At 36.9% G+C, this 16,531-nt stretch overlaps 1 protein-coding gene and 1 pseudogene across 2 annotated transcripts in view; one reads left to right on the top strand and one right to left on the bottom strand.

The window, feature by feature from the left end:
- Window positions 1-5,939, bottom strand: part of LOC132537506 (protein NPAT-like) — a 33,023-nt pseudogene extending 27,084 nt beyond the window's left edge.
- Window positions 1-16,531, top strand: part of CCSER1 (coiled-coil serine rich protein 1) — a 615,589-nt gene that overhangs the window by 274,337 nt on the left and 324,721 nt on the right. The gene's annotated exons all lie outside the window — the stretch shown is intronic.

Raw genomic sequence — 16,531 nt, 5'->3', positions numbered from 1 at the left:
TCGAATAATCCAGGATAAAAACAACTTTTGAGCTCACCTTAGTGTATGACATCCAACTAAATGACTTGATGAATCCAAATTATTTACCTGTTTCTCTGGATTTATAAATACTATAAGTAATGTGTGATTGCTCTAACATAATGAATAGACATAAAGTTGACATTAACAAATTTAAAAATATACCTGTAGAAAGCTTGTTTCTTGAGGAATACTTTTATTGCACATAGGTGCTGCCAAAGGCAAATGAAGGTCCTAGACAAAGAAGCCATTTACTCTACTCTGCTTTAAAAGTAACACTGATCATTCTTCACTTGATAAACCTTACCTGCTAAGGTGGGGCAGAAAAAGTGTTTCCATTCTGTCCAACCACAGACACAGGAATCATTCCCACCATTCCTTGGAGCACAGGCTGGAGAAGCAATTATGATGTCAGATCCTTAAAAAAATTTCTCATAAGATTAAAAAAAAATGAGTTTGGGGAGACTGGACCCAGATGAACAGGAGTTTAAGAGTATAGGAATTCTTTTTTTACCCACGTTTTTATAAAGTAGATTAGAAAAAGAAAAAAAAAGGGTTGTAGCTTGTAGGAAATTTGACCCAGTGGGAGTTTTGCACCCTACTAGGAGGCTGTTACAAGTAATCACATGAAGAGAGGAACAGCAAAAGGCCAATCTGAAATATCCTTTGAGTTAGAAGTGATTTTAATAAGCCATTTCACCAACAAAGTAGTTCCAAATCCTTTGCTTTTGTCAAAATTAAAAACCCAATTGATTTGATAACCATGAGGTAAATTAGTTGTTACATTTGCTGAAATATTCATTAGAAGAGTTGGTGAATTTTTAGGCATAATGATAGTAGTTAACCACAACAAATATAGATAACCACAACAAATCTCTTACCATTCCCACCTTTTACTTTATCCTTGTGTAAGCAGGAAAGAAACTAAGGGGCAAAATGACACTAAGTCGGCTTAACTTTAACAATGGTGCCCACCCTGTGGTGTTTAGTATTCAGAAAAACAAATTCAGAAAATTCCTAAAATCTCCTTTTATATTTGAAACTATCATACAGTTCAAAGACATGATACATTTATACTTGATGATGTTAATCAAAATTTACTTATGTATTTTGATTAATTTTAAGTCACTAAGGATTGCAATAAGTCAGTATTGCAAAAACAATAATAAAAATTAGTGGAATAAATATGTGTAGTCATAAATCATGTTTGTTTTGAATAAACATATTTATGATACCAGAGATTATAGTATTTTCATCTATTTATGATAAAGGTTTTAAATCTCATCTTAATAAAGAGTGGGGGTAGAGAGATTTTCAGAACTCTTTCTTTTCCTTCCTTCCTTCCTTCCTTCCTTATTTTCTTCCATCATTCCTTCCTTCTTTTTTTTCTACCAGGGTTATTTTTGTACCTGCCAATTTCATATATATAATATATATGGAAGAGGGTTTAAAGAACTGTTTCACCACTAGTCTGGTCATGAGCATCAGGATGTGAACCCGGAACATTATGCATGATAATGTGTGTGCTCTAGCAGATATGCAACCAACCAGTCCTCAGTACTTTCAAAATGATTTTAGAAGGGGAACACAACAGCTTATATAGATAGCTACCAGACCATGTAGCATCTGTTCACTAGAACAATAAAATTATCAGGTCAGGTGCAGTCCCAGTTCTGGGGCGCCAGTTGCTGAGCTAGCTTTGGGGAGAGAAAGAGACGACCAGGCTGAGTGGGATGCAGTTCAGTCTTTATTGATGAGGAATGCAGTGCAAGATAGCTATCTCTAATCACAATCCTGTCCTTATGTATCTCCTGAGGCAGAAGTGTCAGGGAGAAGAAGTATGTAGGATAGGGGGTGGAGAGAAGGAAAACCAGTAGGGATTAAACCAGTGTGGGCAAAACAATGATTATGTAAATAGACCACAGCACAAGCAATGCAACAGAAGGGGTCTTAGAAGCAGAATTTAGAAGCAGACCAACAGTCAGGTGGAATTAAGAAGCTCATATGTGATCAGATAGCAGGTATGTAAGAGAAACTCAACTTGGTTTTTCATTTTTCTCCCATCATCTTTAATTGCATAGATGCCAGTGTTGGAGAGAACTAGTGCTGAATGGATACAGACCTAGTGTAGATGCACAGTGGAATTAAACTTGGCTGTTAGGAAAGACAAGTTGTTGTGTTTTGCTATTACATGGTTGAAACTGGAGAGAGAATCTTACTAAGTTAAAAAGGTGAGGAGAAATACCAGATGATCTCATCTGAGGAAAGAAAGCAAAGGAAAACACCAGTTGAAATGTATCCTATTCAATAAATAGAACTGTGTTCTATCCTTGCAGATTTGATACTGCTAAGGGTGGAGATAAGACTAATCCCGGGAGTCAGGCGATAGCACAACGGGTTAAGCGCACATGGTGCGAAGCACAAGGACCCACATAAGGATCCTGGTTCCAGCCCCTGGCTCCCTACCTGCAGGAGGGGTCTCTTCACAAGTGTTGAAGCAGGTCTACAGGTGTCTATCTTTCTCTCCCCCCTCTGTCTTCCCCTCCTCTCTCCATTTTTCTCTGTCCTGTCTAACGACGACATCAATAACTACAACAACAATAAAAAACAAAAAGGGCAACAAAAGGGAAGTAAATAAATTAATTAATTAAAAAGACTAATCCCTTGTTATTTTCACTAATGCACATATTTAATAACCATGAACTACAGATACAGAATGAATTAAGATGTATTTTATTTATTTATTTTAATATTTATTTTATTTATTTATTCCCTTTTGTTGCCCTTGTTGTTTTATTGTTGTAGTTATTATTGTTGTTGTCGTTGTTGGATAGGACAGAGAGAAATGGAGAGAGGAGGGGAAGACAGAGAGGAGGAGAGAAAGACACCTGCAGACCTGCTTCACTGCCTATGAAGCGACTCCCCTGCAGGTGGGGAGCCAGGGTTCGAACCGGGATCCTTACTCCGGTCCTTGTGCTTTGTGCTACCTTCGCTTAACCCGCTGCGCTACAGCCCGACTCCCAAGATGTATTTTAAATAATATCTTAATAAATTCTAGCTGTGGGATTAATGATTGTGGAATATTGTTTAGAAAACATTTCAAACCTTTGTAACCATATATAACTAATTGTATTATGTACATATGCAATTCATAGTGAATTCTGCAGTTATAAGTACTTGGTACAAGAACAGATAAAAGAAGTTATTTTTTTATATGTGGTATATTCAATGATACTAAAATCATAGTTGATTAGAGTATTTTGTGATACTGTGGTTAGATTTTATACCTTATAAATCTTGTCCTGTCTGACTTGTGATGCCTTGGGATTTTTATTCACCTCATATCATGAATCATTAATATTTTCTTAATAAATTTGAGCACTTTTAAGAGCTCTATAAAGATTTATTTTCACATTTTATCTGCCACTACTGACTTAGTGATGTTTGTCTACTGATGTGGAAATTACTTTTTTATGTGTCTTTCTTCTCTTATCAAACTGAGAAACCTTTTTAGATTTATAATTTTCATTGTGTCTTGTTTGTTTAAACAGGTAGTAATGATGATGACTATATAATCACATATAATGCTTGCTAATTCCATGTCTATAAATCTGAATCCTTTACAGTTGTGATTTATTTAAGTCTCAGAACAAGTGCTTGTGATAGGTTTTGCTACCATCTTCTTTAAGAAAAATCAGGAAAACGGGAAAAATTTGAATTATTATTTTTTAACCACTTTATGGGAGAGAGTGATGATTTACATTACAGTTGCTGTCACAAGCCTACTTTTTTTTTTAATGTTCTCACAATAGATGCTAGTACATCACAACCTCCACCTGCTTGTCATCTTTCTCCATTATCCAGTTCTCAGCAATCTCCCACTTACTTCCTTTAGAGTTCTTCTATTATTTTTTTTATTATTATATTTCTTATTTATTGGATAGAAACCAAGAGGAAAGGGGATCATAGAGAGGGAGAGAGACAGAGAGACACCTGAAGCCCAGATTCACCATTCATAAAGCTTCCCCTTTGCAGGTGGTAATCAGGGTCTTGAACCTGTGTACGTTGTAACATGTGTGTTCAACCAGGTATGCCACCACCCAGCCCCCATCCTTTAGAGTTGACATTCCATTCTGTATTTTCTTATGCTTTGTTTTTGATGTCATATCTATAAGTGAGACCACATGGTACTCTCCCTTCTTCTGGCTTAGCTCACTTAACAGGATTCCTTCGAGTGCCATTCAGCTTGCAGCAGAAGGGATTCCAGAGTCTCTTAACAATGTTGTGTGCATATGCCATAACTTCCTTCACTACTCATCTATTGTTGGACATTGGGATTTTTTCCAAATTTTGGTTATTAAAAATAGTACTGCTATGAACACGTACATGCACAGATATCTTCAGGTATGTTTCTGTTCTTTGGATAGATAGTGGGGTAGGGAGCTAGGCTGGTCCATTTTTAATATGTTGTGTAATCTCCAGATTGTTTTTCATAAGAGCTGAATTGAAAAACTCTAAGTTTAATTCAGAGAGTCAAGTTCCAAAATTTTTGCCTTTACATTTTCTTTTAGAACTGGGGTTTCCTGCATTCACAGTTCTACGAGTTCCAGGCTGACTTTTTTCATTTAAAGAGTATGTTATGACAATTTCATGAGGTGAAAGGGTTGGGACATGGGTAGTAAGCATGCCCCTACCCAGTGAGAGAACTCTCAGTCCCCTGAGTTCCTACTTATAACTAATTCACTATATTGCCTTTTTTTTTATTTGTAAAGCATTGTTTAAGTTTATTATTTATTATTTATTGGAGAGACACATAAATCAAGAGGGAAGGGGGAAGAGAGACAGAGAGAGAGACCTATATTCCTGCTTTACCACTTGTGAAGCTTCCCCCATGCAGATGGGGAACAAGGGCTTAAACCTGGATCCTTGTGCACTGTAACATATGTGGGCTTAACTAGGTATGTTACCACTTGGCCCTTCATTAAATTGTCTTTATAACATACATAGCTGATGTTTTGAACTCAACAGTGATAACTGAGGGAGTTCCTTATTATCTTAATAAGTATTTAACCAACACCTATATTTACCAAACACACTGCTTTCCCTTTAAGAAAACTGAAATGCTTCCTCCTTTTATAGAACCTAGAATTGAGTGGTAAAGAAACAAACATAACCTGTAAATATAATTTCAAAATTGTGTTAAGTATAAAAACCAAAAAGAACATGATATTATACAATACCATGAGTGATAAGACTTCTGAGAACTCTGTATACAGTTCCCCCTTTTTGCAAATTTTATTGGTGATTTAATATTGATTTATAAAATTATAAGATATTAGGGGTACAACTATGCACTGTTCCCATCACCAGAGTCCTGTAGCCCCATTCCCTCCATTGGAAACTGCAATAATTCTCACATGGTCACAGACATGGGCTGACTACTGTTTTTATATTTATATTTATATTTATTTATATTTATATTTATATTTATATTTATATTTATATTTATATTTATATTTATATATTTATATATTTATATATTTATATTTATATTTATCCCTATGGTCTCATTTTCTCTTCCTTTCTAAGTCATACATACCCCTTTTACTATATCCAAATGTCCCTCCCTTTTTCCTCTTCTCTCACGGAGTCCTGATGGAGTTGGAGTTCAGAGCCCTCAGGTCATCTTTCCCTATCATTGCTCCCCTGTTGGGAGTATGGACCAAAATTCTTTATGGTAAGCAGAAGGTGGGAGTTCTGGCTTCTATAATTGCTTCTCCTCTGGACATGGGCATACCTAGTATGCTTGCAGATCTTTTCTGAATGTCATTGACAAGACAGGTGTAATAACAGATTAGATAAAGAGCTTGATTAAGTGTAGCAGGAGTGCACTCCTAGCTGACCTGTGCAATCTGAGTCATGCTGGTGTCATGACCTGCCCTCGGGAAAGTTATTCATTCAACAGAAGGGGGTAGAGACATGGACTAAGCATTCAGCATGAGACAAGAAAGATTCAAGTGGAGGAGCCAACATGTTTAGTATACAGGTTTAAATCAGTTTGGCCAGAAGGCATCTTTGGCTTACAAACAGATGTAAATCTCTGGAATGGTAATATCCATTAAGCAAAGAGTGTGTGAGGCCGGCAGGGAGATAGCACTGAGCTCTGCACATCATGCCCCGTGTAGAGATGGCACAGTATGCTAGGGAACTTGTCAGATGGGTGGCTATGCCAGAGTGAGCCCTCTCACATAGGGCTGTCATTCATCTCATCATCTTACAAAATGAACATTTTGGTATCACAGCTGAAGACTGGAGAGTCAGTCTAATTAATTTGGCTATAAGTTGAGTTACATGTTTGTTCCTCACTGAGGAAATGGATGCTTTTTCTACAAGAGACTCTCAGTCACAAATGACAAATGCTTGTTAAAAGGAAATCAACATCTTTCTAGATTAGTGCTAATCTAACCCCCTAGAAGACCAACTCTAGGTTAATGATAATCTAACCCCCCTAAAAGTAAAGAGACAAAGACTATACCTCTTTTAACCTCTGTCTGTTCACCTCTGTGTAATATAAATTAAATTCTATTTAGCTAGTCTGTGTTTTCCTTGATGATATGTTTTTTCATATTTTCCATTTACTTTATTTATTTTTATTTCCTCCAGGGTTACCACTGGGGCTCAGTGCCTACACTACGAATACACCACTCCCAATGGCCACTTTTTTTCCCCAATTTTATTTCATAGGAGAGAGATAAATTGAGGGGAGGGGGGATAGAGAGGGAGTGAGACAGAAAGAGACACCTGTAGACCACTCAAGAAAGTCTTCCCTCCCTGCAGGTGGGGGTGCCAGGAGCTCAAACCCACTCCTTGTGCATGGTGGTATGTGCACTCCACTGCCTGGCCCCTTGGTTTTTCATCTTTTAAATGGGGGTTGACCCATGTAAGTAGAACACATTTTTAAAATGAAATTTGCTCCTAGTTGCTGCAAATTTGGTTTTACTCCCTAGTGGATAGAATACTAATTTCACCCTGAAGCTAGATTTAAGGAAGCATTTTGTTACTCCTCTCCAGCACCCCATTCCTAACAAGTGAGCCTGGAATTTATGCAGAAATGTGAGAGTGGATGTCTGAAATGCATAGCTGAAAAAAAGGTTTGACATCTAAATCTCATCACATCAATATCTGAAGTCTATTATTTTCCATTAGAATATTAACAATAGAGCTTTGCACATCTTTGGTAATGACTGTGGTTTGGTAATCAGTCCATTAAGCATACAATTACAGTCATGAACTCAAATAAATTTCCAAAATGACTAGTCAGTGTCTCTACCCCTGAGTCCCTGATTTTTTAATTCTATTTTATTTTATTTTTTGTACAGCTGAAGCCCCATGCATATACACCTTACTGCAGTACTATTGCAGGACTCTTTTTCCATTTGAGTACTGAGACACGTGAAAATAGTGAGGCTTCCTCTGGTGTGATGGTACTGGGATTCACACCTGAGCCAGAGGCGTTGTATGGCTCATATGCACCTGGTATGCTCTCTCTGGCCCTTTGCTAAGTCTGAAAAGACCACTTGATACAAAGGAAATAGGAGATGAATAAATTCATAGCTGTCATAAAAATATCTGTTGGACAGTTTACGTTGTGAAAGGAGAAGGAATAAATGAAATTGAAGGACAGTTTTGTTGTAATTGCTTTCAGTCTTTGACATCATTTAAGAAATCAGAAAAGTGCTCTTGAAATTGAGTCTTCATTTAGTAGAGTTAATTAGGTGAAAATTTTAAAAATCAATTCTTTCTTTATACTTGTTGCTTTTAGGAAATATACTATTATGCTGAACCCACAATGTCTTGCTATAAATATCTCATATATATTAAATGTATTCCTCCACTAATCACAACCTTAAAAAAAAGTGTTAAGCAAATGTTCATGGTGTCCAAAAAAAAAAGGGGGGAAAAAAAGATAGCTTAGGAGCAATTATAAGAATATGGATAGGATCTGCTCCGGAGAGCAAGGAAAGCCACTGAGCATTGATTTAATAAAACCTGCATCATAGAAGGGGATGCTGTACAACGTCTGAGATGCAAGGGGATAAAGTTACCTGAATTTTCACCCTTCTTGTTTACCACCCACTGACTTTTTTCACTTCAAGAATAGGATAAACACTCTCTAACTTAGCTCATAATTGTCTACTGGACAGAATGATACAAATGGCTTCTGGCAGCCAGGGGAGTGAAATGGTCCCTTCATCACTAAATTATAGACATGAAAAGCAAGTAGATGAGACTTATTCTATTCTCTTTCATTTCTGTGAATCAGAAACAGTGCTGTAGGATGTGTCTCCTCCTCCTTCTCTTCCTCCTCCTCTTTCTCCTGTTCATTAGAACAATATCTTTCTTTGGCTATAGTGAAAAAGAAATTGACTTCTTCATTTTTTAATCTTCTCTTTTAGCCAGTCTTATTTTTCACTTTTTTTTTTACACAAGATTTTTCAGACTTTCTGAAAATAAAAGGAAAGGGTAATTACGCCAAAGAGAATACTCACAAAGACAGCACTTGAGATGAAACAAGTTGTCTCCTATTCTAGGGGGAAGGGGATCTCTGCTGACTAGTTTTGTCAGTCTTCTCTCTCATACATTTGTCCCATTTCACTCTAGTGTTGTCTTCAGAGGAATGCTTTGCCTTCTACCTAAGTACTCTTGTTGGAATATCTTGTCAGTTTTTCTGGTTAAAATGGAATCCTGTGACTCAGTAGCTGAACTGAGGTCACCCAAGGGAGATGATTAAGGAGAGCTGGGCTGAGGGGTTTATTGGTCTTTGGGGAACAGAGATTGACTCCTTGGTGATTGGTATTGTCTTGAAATACACACTCTAAAAGTAGGGAATATTGTGCCCTAAGTATAATACATAGACCTCAGGAAGAGAAAAGGAGATCTTCTCGAATGAAAACTTCATTCTGTAGGTGTGGGGAAGGCTTATCTGAGAAGAGTATACCCTTTACCATACAAACAGGAGATTTCAAGCAGTGGAATAGTGTTTTGGTACCTCACTTTTTCTCTCTGTATCTTTCTCTTTGTCTGATAGGGGGTGAGAACCCCCTATCTGGGAAAACAGGGTAGTGGGGGATCTGTTGGGATAAAAAGAATCATACAGGTGTGAAGCTCCAACGAAGTTCATACAGAAAAAGTAAGGAAGGGAGGGGTAGGGAAGGAAGGGGGAGAGGAGGGAAGGGAAGGGAAGAGAAGGGAAGGGAAGGGAAGGGAAGGGAAGGGAAGGGAAGGGAAGGGAAGGGAAGGGAGGGGAGGGGAGGGAAGGGAAGGGAAGGGAGGGGGAGGGGGAGGGAAGGGAAGGGAAAGGAGGGGGAGGGAAGGGAAGGGAAGGGAAGGGAAGGGAGGGGGAGGGAAGGGAAGGGAAGGGAAGGGAAGGGAGGGGGAGGGAAGGGAAGGGAAGGGAAGGGAGGGGGAGGGAAGGGAAGGGAAGGGAAAGGAAGGGAAGGAAGGGAGGGGAGGGAAGAAAATGGAAGGGAAAGGAAGGGAAGAAAGAAGCAGAGAGGAGAAAGAAAAAAGAAAACTTCATTTTGGTTCCATTATCTGCAGTAGAGTTCCCAAATCCTATTTCTAGTTGGCACTGGTAGAAACCCAAACTGATGAGACTCTTTGTACCATGATGTTGGGTGGTGCATGTATCATCTTACTGCCATTTTTTAAAATCAAACTAGTTGAGCTTTCTTCCATTTTCCTCAAACTGGTTGTATCTGTCTTTTGTTCTGCTATGTATAGACAATTGTAGGTTCTATCTTTTTGCCCTAATTTTGTAAAGATGAGAGTGTTGTTTATGAAGTCAGGGCACTGTAGGGACTTGATTAGTCTTAAGCTTAAAATAAGAAAGCAACAAGTCTTTGTACAATGGAGGGATCTGTGAGCCTGTTTTCCAGGGAGATAGAACTTATATCCCTGTAGCAGGCTGCTTCCTTAGTATCTAGTAGGTGGGTGAGAAGGAAAACCCAGGTGAGAACTTTCAGATCTCAAGTCCCTTGTGTCTGATTCTTAGACTCCTCAGTGTCAGGATTAAGGTTTGCACTGAAACAAAATCAGAGAAATGAAATTCAGTTTACTTTTTGTGTTATGTTATGCTTCTTCATACTTTTAATTTTGTCAATCTTTTTTTTTTTGCTCTAGTAAACTAAAATGCTCACTACTGTTATGAGAACATTTAATTATAGGGAATGAAAGGAAAACAAAAAAAACCTACAAAAGATAGATAGAATTTAATTATACTATATAGAATTGTGCAAGTGAAGTTTTCTAAATAAAGGCATTTCTATTTGAAATGCTAAGTAGTTTATATCAATATGTGTTTTTAAGGGCTTATATTGTTTCTGCTGCTTTTATGCCATATATTTTAATTCTTGGATATTTCATACCTGAAGTAAGTGAAAACCTTGAACATTAAGTATCAAGATCAAAGTTAGTATTCTCCCATAAACTAAACAGGATTATGCATATTAGATCTATTTAACATTTTTTTTCAGGAGGAAACTTGTGTATCCATGTGTGGGTTTTATTTTATTTCAAGATTAAAATGTCAGGGTAATTTTCAGTGTTATGTAATAAATTTATGTGAGCTTTCATATAAAACATACAAGACCTAATCTTATAAAAATGAGCAAATAGAAACATAGGCAAAAAAAAAGTTTCATAGTCAAGTAGAGACAGTATTTAGAATCAGTAAATTGGGACTAGAGTATCTTTCCTTCTTTCTGCTTGAAGTAGAAACCATGAAACAGTCAGCCAGGGATTGGTGAAATCAGGGATCTATGAGATGCCAGAGCCACAAAAGTCTTGAAGAAAATTCAGTAAATTACCTGACATTTTTTTTATTAGTAGCCCCAAATATTACTTTTCTGATACTTTATAAATATATTTATGGTGATATAGATAGATAGATAGATATGTGTGTGTCTGCGTGCGCACACGTGTGTGTGTGTGTTAGAATCTGTTATGTAGTGATATAAAATATATGCTAGATAGAGGTCAGATTTCAAAAAAACATGTAGACTTATGCAGAAAGTTACACACAAACACACACATACAACCGCAATGTACTCCACATGACCCCACACTACCCTATACCTAACCAAATACCACCATACCACACAACAACATATCGTATCATCCCTTTAATCATTGAGTGAACAACAACCAGATGTCAAATAGACATTGTTTGGAATAATGCAATTGCCCACATGTCTAAAATATAAAGCAGCTAAAACATGTCCAGTTAGGGGTACCTGGTGGTGGTACAGTGTGTTAAGCACACATGGCTCAAAGCACAAGGACCAGCTCAAGGATCGCGGTTTGAGCCGGTCGCCACCTGTAGGAGGAGTTGCTTCACAAGCAGTGAAGCTGGTCTGCAGGCATCTATCTTTCTCTCCCCCTCTGTCTTCTCCCCTCTCCATTTTTCTCTGTCCTATCCAACAGCAATGACAGCAATAAGAACAACAATAACAACAACAGTGATAAACAACAAGGACAACAAAAGGGAAAAAATAGCCTCTAGGAGCAGTGGATTCATAGTGCGAGCACCAAGCCCCAGCAATAACCCTTGAGGCAAATAAATAAATAAGTCTCATCCAGTAGATAAGATCTCAACAGATAGCAATTTTATTCCAGATCATACCAGGGATTACAGATTGTGCTGTGTTTCTTACTGTGTCTTCTCTGCTTTAGACTCTTGTTACTTTCATCACTACATCTTAGGGAAAAAAATCAAGGTGGTATCATCTAAATGTGTTTATTACCATATGTGTTTTTTGTAAAAATTAAAGGGGGTCATTGACTCAGTTATGGTATAAAGACTTGCTAAACAATAATAAAGTAAAACCTGTGGGGAAAAAAAGTCAGCAACAGGAATATGGGGGTGGGGAGAACTTTCCTATTATAGCTATGAGAACTCTGCAATTTATATGGAAATGAATGGTGTTTTGATACCTTTCCCAGGCAGCTGGCTAGTTTGATTTTTCTTCTAGACAGGAATTTCCCATGCTAAAGGAAATGAAATATATATATCATTAGAAATGATATGATATAGACATCAATTTCCAAAGATGTTTTCATTGATTTTTTTGCATGTAAAACTTGTCTTAAAAAAAATTAGCCTTTGAAAATTTATATTTTAAAGATTTCAAAGGCTATGAAAGGAAAGTATTGAATTTTAGGAATTATATATATTCCTTTGTTAATATTCCCTTAGTCTCATCATCACTTAAATCAAAGGGAGTTAAATGTAAAACATTAATTCCCCAATAAAGAAATAAAAAAATAAAAGGGAAAATGCTTTCAAATCATATATTTTCTGTGTTTTTGTCCATAATCAAAGTATTTTTGTACTTTTTTTTGTATTTTATTTTATTTATTTATTCCCTTTTGTTGCCCTTGTTGTTTTATTGTTGTAGTTATTATTGTTGTTGTCGTCGTTGTTGGATAGGACAGAGAGAAATGGAGAGAGGAGGGGAAGACAGAGAGGGGGAGAGAAAGATAGACACCTGCAGACCTGCTTCACCGCCTGTGAAGCGACTCCCCTGCAGGTGGGGAGCCGGGGTTCGAACCGGGATCCTTATGCTGGTCTTTGTGCTTTGCGCCACCTGCGCTTAACCCGCTGCACTACAGCCCGACTCCCTTGTACTTTTTTCTTATAAGAAATCTGCACCCTAATCCCATCTACAGGAACAATGTACAGTACTCCTACTTCTCTTTTCTCTCTGTCTCCCCTTCACTCGCAGTTTCTCTTTGTCTCTATCCAAAGAAATAACAGGAAAAAAATGTTCTGCAGGACCTTGAAATCTTCTTGAAGGCACTGAGCCTAGTAATAATGTTTGTGACAATTAAAAGTATTTTTTAAAAAGAGACAAACATAAAGGTTTTAAATGAAGGTGGGTGTGAATCATAGCTCTCTTTATCTCAAAATCTGTAAATCTATAGGGATTTTGTAACTGTCATGAATGTTAGCTTTATCATCTGGATGATATAAATTTGTAGTATTTAAATAAAGCCCGTCGTAGTCTGGTGTAGCACCAAAGCAAAGGACTCTGGGAAAAGAGAGGGCAGTTCTCTATGATAGATGCCCATGTACATGCAACTCACTCCCCCACCTGAGGTTCTCCTCTTCCTCCTTCATACATCAGGTTCCCCTCCCCTCTCCTTGTTTATCTTTGCTAATAACCACCTCAGTTCTCCTAAGTCTTAGAAGCAGTATGCTTGCTTCTGTTTTTATTTTTGATGTTTATCAGTTCTCTAGATTTCCACAGATGAGTGAAGCCACCCCTTAGTTGTCTTTCATGTCTATGCTTACTTCGCTAAGCATAATCACCTCCAGTTACACAGATGAAAATTTAAGTTAATCTACTTTCTTAGGTGACTGGAAAAAAATATCCTTGAGCAAGAGAGCATACTGAGATGCCTGACAGCAAAATTTAATTTTACAGCGAGTTGTGTATCACAGGAACTAAGCAACAAATCTTTACACAGTCCTTTTAGATTGGATCTAAATAAATTAATTGTGGTCTAGAAATATCCATGAGTAACTGAAAACAAATTAAAATTTCAAAACCAGCATTGATTGCTAAGAGCAAAGTTCTAAATCACACAGTCTCTCTGCCAATGCCCAACATCATAAAGTTCAGAAGTATCTTTATTTACTGGGTGTCTGGATCATATTGTTTGTTCTCCATTTAGGTTTTGTTGTATGTATAGCTTAGTTTCACTTCATGGTACTGTGTCATGAACAGCTGAGAGGAGCCGGTTGGCATTATTTGCTAAGTATGGAGAGATCAAATGATACTACAGTAAGACAATTCTGAAAATGGATATCATCAAATTATGTAAAAGCACTACTTTTTAAATAATAGGGACAGAAGGGAAAACCTGTAGTACCTACCACATATATAGTTACATACTTGTCTGTATTCTCCATTTATTGTATAGTTGAACATAGGGGCAGTGGCCTATGGAAGCCAGATCTGTCTAGAGACAAGGTAGTAATTGAACACTGACCAACTGTTGTAGTCAAGTTAACGTGCCATAAATCACTGTATATGACTATCAGTTTTCTTGCTCTGGCAAATAAGGATGAAGATCTATTCTTTAAATCTTTATAATTTCCCCTAAGCTGCCAGCATACAGTTCTGACATAGTTACACATAAACAGAGAATCAATCCTGTATGTCCCTATCAAGACTTAGATATTTTTATTAAAAAAGTAAAAAAAAAATCATTAAGTCTTTTTTCTTTCTACATAGGGATCATCTACTTTTATAGGGTTCAGTAGCTTATCAAGTATCAAGTACAAAGAATATGTAAGTTCAGAGTCAGTTATTTTTAAGTATCACATTTAGTGATTTTAATTACATCTTTTGGCAAATGAATTCTTTCATCTAGCTTTGGTTTAATTTCAGCAAATATAAATTCCATTATTCCAAACACCTAGTGATCCCTGATTTTTGTGGGGATGAATCCATGTTAGTAAGAAGCTGTTCCTTAGACAAAATTATAATTATCATTAACAGTAATGACATGACCTAATATGTAATAACCATACACATAGTGCACTGGTATATTATTTCTGTATTGGTATCTGCCTAAGTTCTCTTTATTAGTACTTTATTGAGGGGTTAATGGTTTACTGTGCAGTTATAGACAAAGGTAAATTAAAATTTTATCCGTGTAACTGGAGGGGGTATGCTTAGCAAAATAAGTATAAAGATGAAAGACAACTGTGGGTGGTTTCATTTATATGTGGAATCTAGAGAACTGATACACATCAAAAACAAAAACAGAAGCGAGTGAGCTGCTTCTAATACTTGTGCGAACAATAGGTGGTTATCTTTGGGAGGTGAGAAGGTGGGGTTACACAACTTGGTGGTGGGTGTGGTGTGGAAGTATCCACTGCAATATGACAAAACAAACCCACCATTAATCATAAATAAAAATAGAAAAAAATCTATGCCTCTTGATGTTATGAAATCCAGAATGAATGAAGTGTAGGAGAACTTTTCGGGAATATCAGATCACCTTGTCTTTTTTTGCTAACATGTAGTTATTTTGCTGTTATATTTCCCATTGTTTTGTTAAATTACTCCTTTTAGTTATTTGTTAAATGACTGCATCTAGTAAGTTTCAGAGAGTTTATTAAATATATATATATTATATTATTTTATTTTTTGCCTCTAGAGTTATCTCTGGGGCTCGGTGCCTGCGCTACAAATCTACTGCTCCTGGAGGCTTTTTCCCCCATTTTGTTGCTTATCATTGTTATTGTTGTTGATGCTGTCATCCTTGTTGGATAGGACAGAGAGAAATCGAGAGAGGAGGGGAAGACAGAGAGGGAAAAAAAGTTAGACAACTGCAGACCAGCTTCACTGCTTGTGAAGCAACCCCCTGCAGGTGGGGAGCTGGGGGCTCAACTGGGATCCTTATACTGGTCCCTGCACTTTGTACCATGTGTGCTTAACCCTCTGCGCTACCGCCTGGCCCCTGAAAGAGTATTTTAACTCTTTGGTGTTGTACTTTGTCCTCAGCATAATGATTTGTATAGTGAATAGCTAAATCATGTAGGCGTAACTACTTCATCTACTGTTAATCTTGAAAACGGATAATTTTTGAGTGAAATAATATTTGTCAGCACATAATAAACTAATATATATTTGGTTAATAACCACAAATAATATAATTTTGGTAAATATAATGTTATTGCTTTTATTAAATAAGTTGACAAAATTGAAAATACATAGAATTAAAAATACATAGAATTAAAAAACAGATCTGTAAAGAAATGACATTTATAAAATACTATTTCTCTATAAAAATCTTAATTGCTAGTGTGTTATGTTGCTTGGCCTTTGTTTTTAAGGACCTTAAAAAGGGAATTGATTTCCTGGAACATTCATTAAATTTAATAAAATTCTCAGTGGGTTTCACATGATACAGGTTTCTCCTCTCCTTTTTAAAAATTTTATATTTATTTTGATAGGATAGAAATAAGCTAACAGGGGAGAGGAGAGACAGAGAAACAGTGTGTCACTGCTTGACAACTTGTGAAGCTTCCCTATGCAGGTGGGGACTGGGGCCTTGAATCCAGGTCCTTGAACATGGTACTGTGTGTGCTTACGTGCTTAACCAGGTGTGCCACCCTCTCCTCTTTTTTTTTCTCCCTTTCACATTTTTCACCAGGTGCTTTCTTAAAAAAACTTTTTTTAGGTGTGGGGAATGAGGAGATAGCATAATTGTTATGTGGAAAGCCTCACATGCTTGAGGCACCAAAGGTCCCAGGTTCAATCCCCAGCACCACCATAAGCCAGAGCTAAGCAGTGCTCTGGTATAAAAATAAGATATATATATATAAATCTTTTCTGAGTTTTCAGCATGAATATTTATTTTGTAAGTTCATTTGGGAAAGTATTAAGATTTTTCTAATAGTCTCCTGTACCTATGAATGTCATTTAAAGGATAATTA

Source organism: Erinaceus europaeus, chromosome 3 (genome assembly GCF_950295315.1).
Source record: "Erinaceus europaeus chromosome 3, mEriEur2.1, whole genome shotgun sequence".
In the NCBI taxonomy this organism is placed as follows: Eukaryota; Metazoa; Chordata; class Mammalia; order Eulipotyphla; family Erinaceidae; genus Erinaceus; species Erinaceus europaeus.
This window is presented reverse-complemented; position numbering and strand designations above follow the sequence as displayed.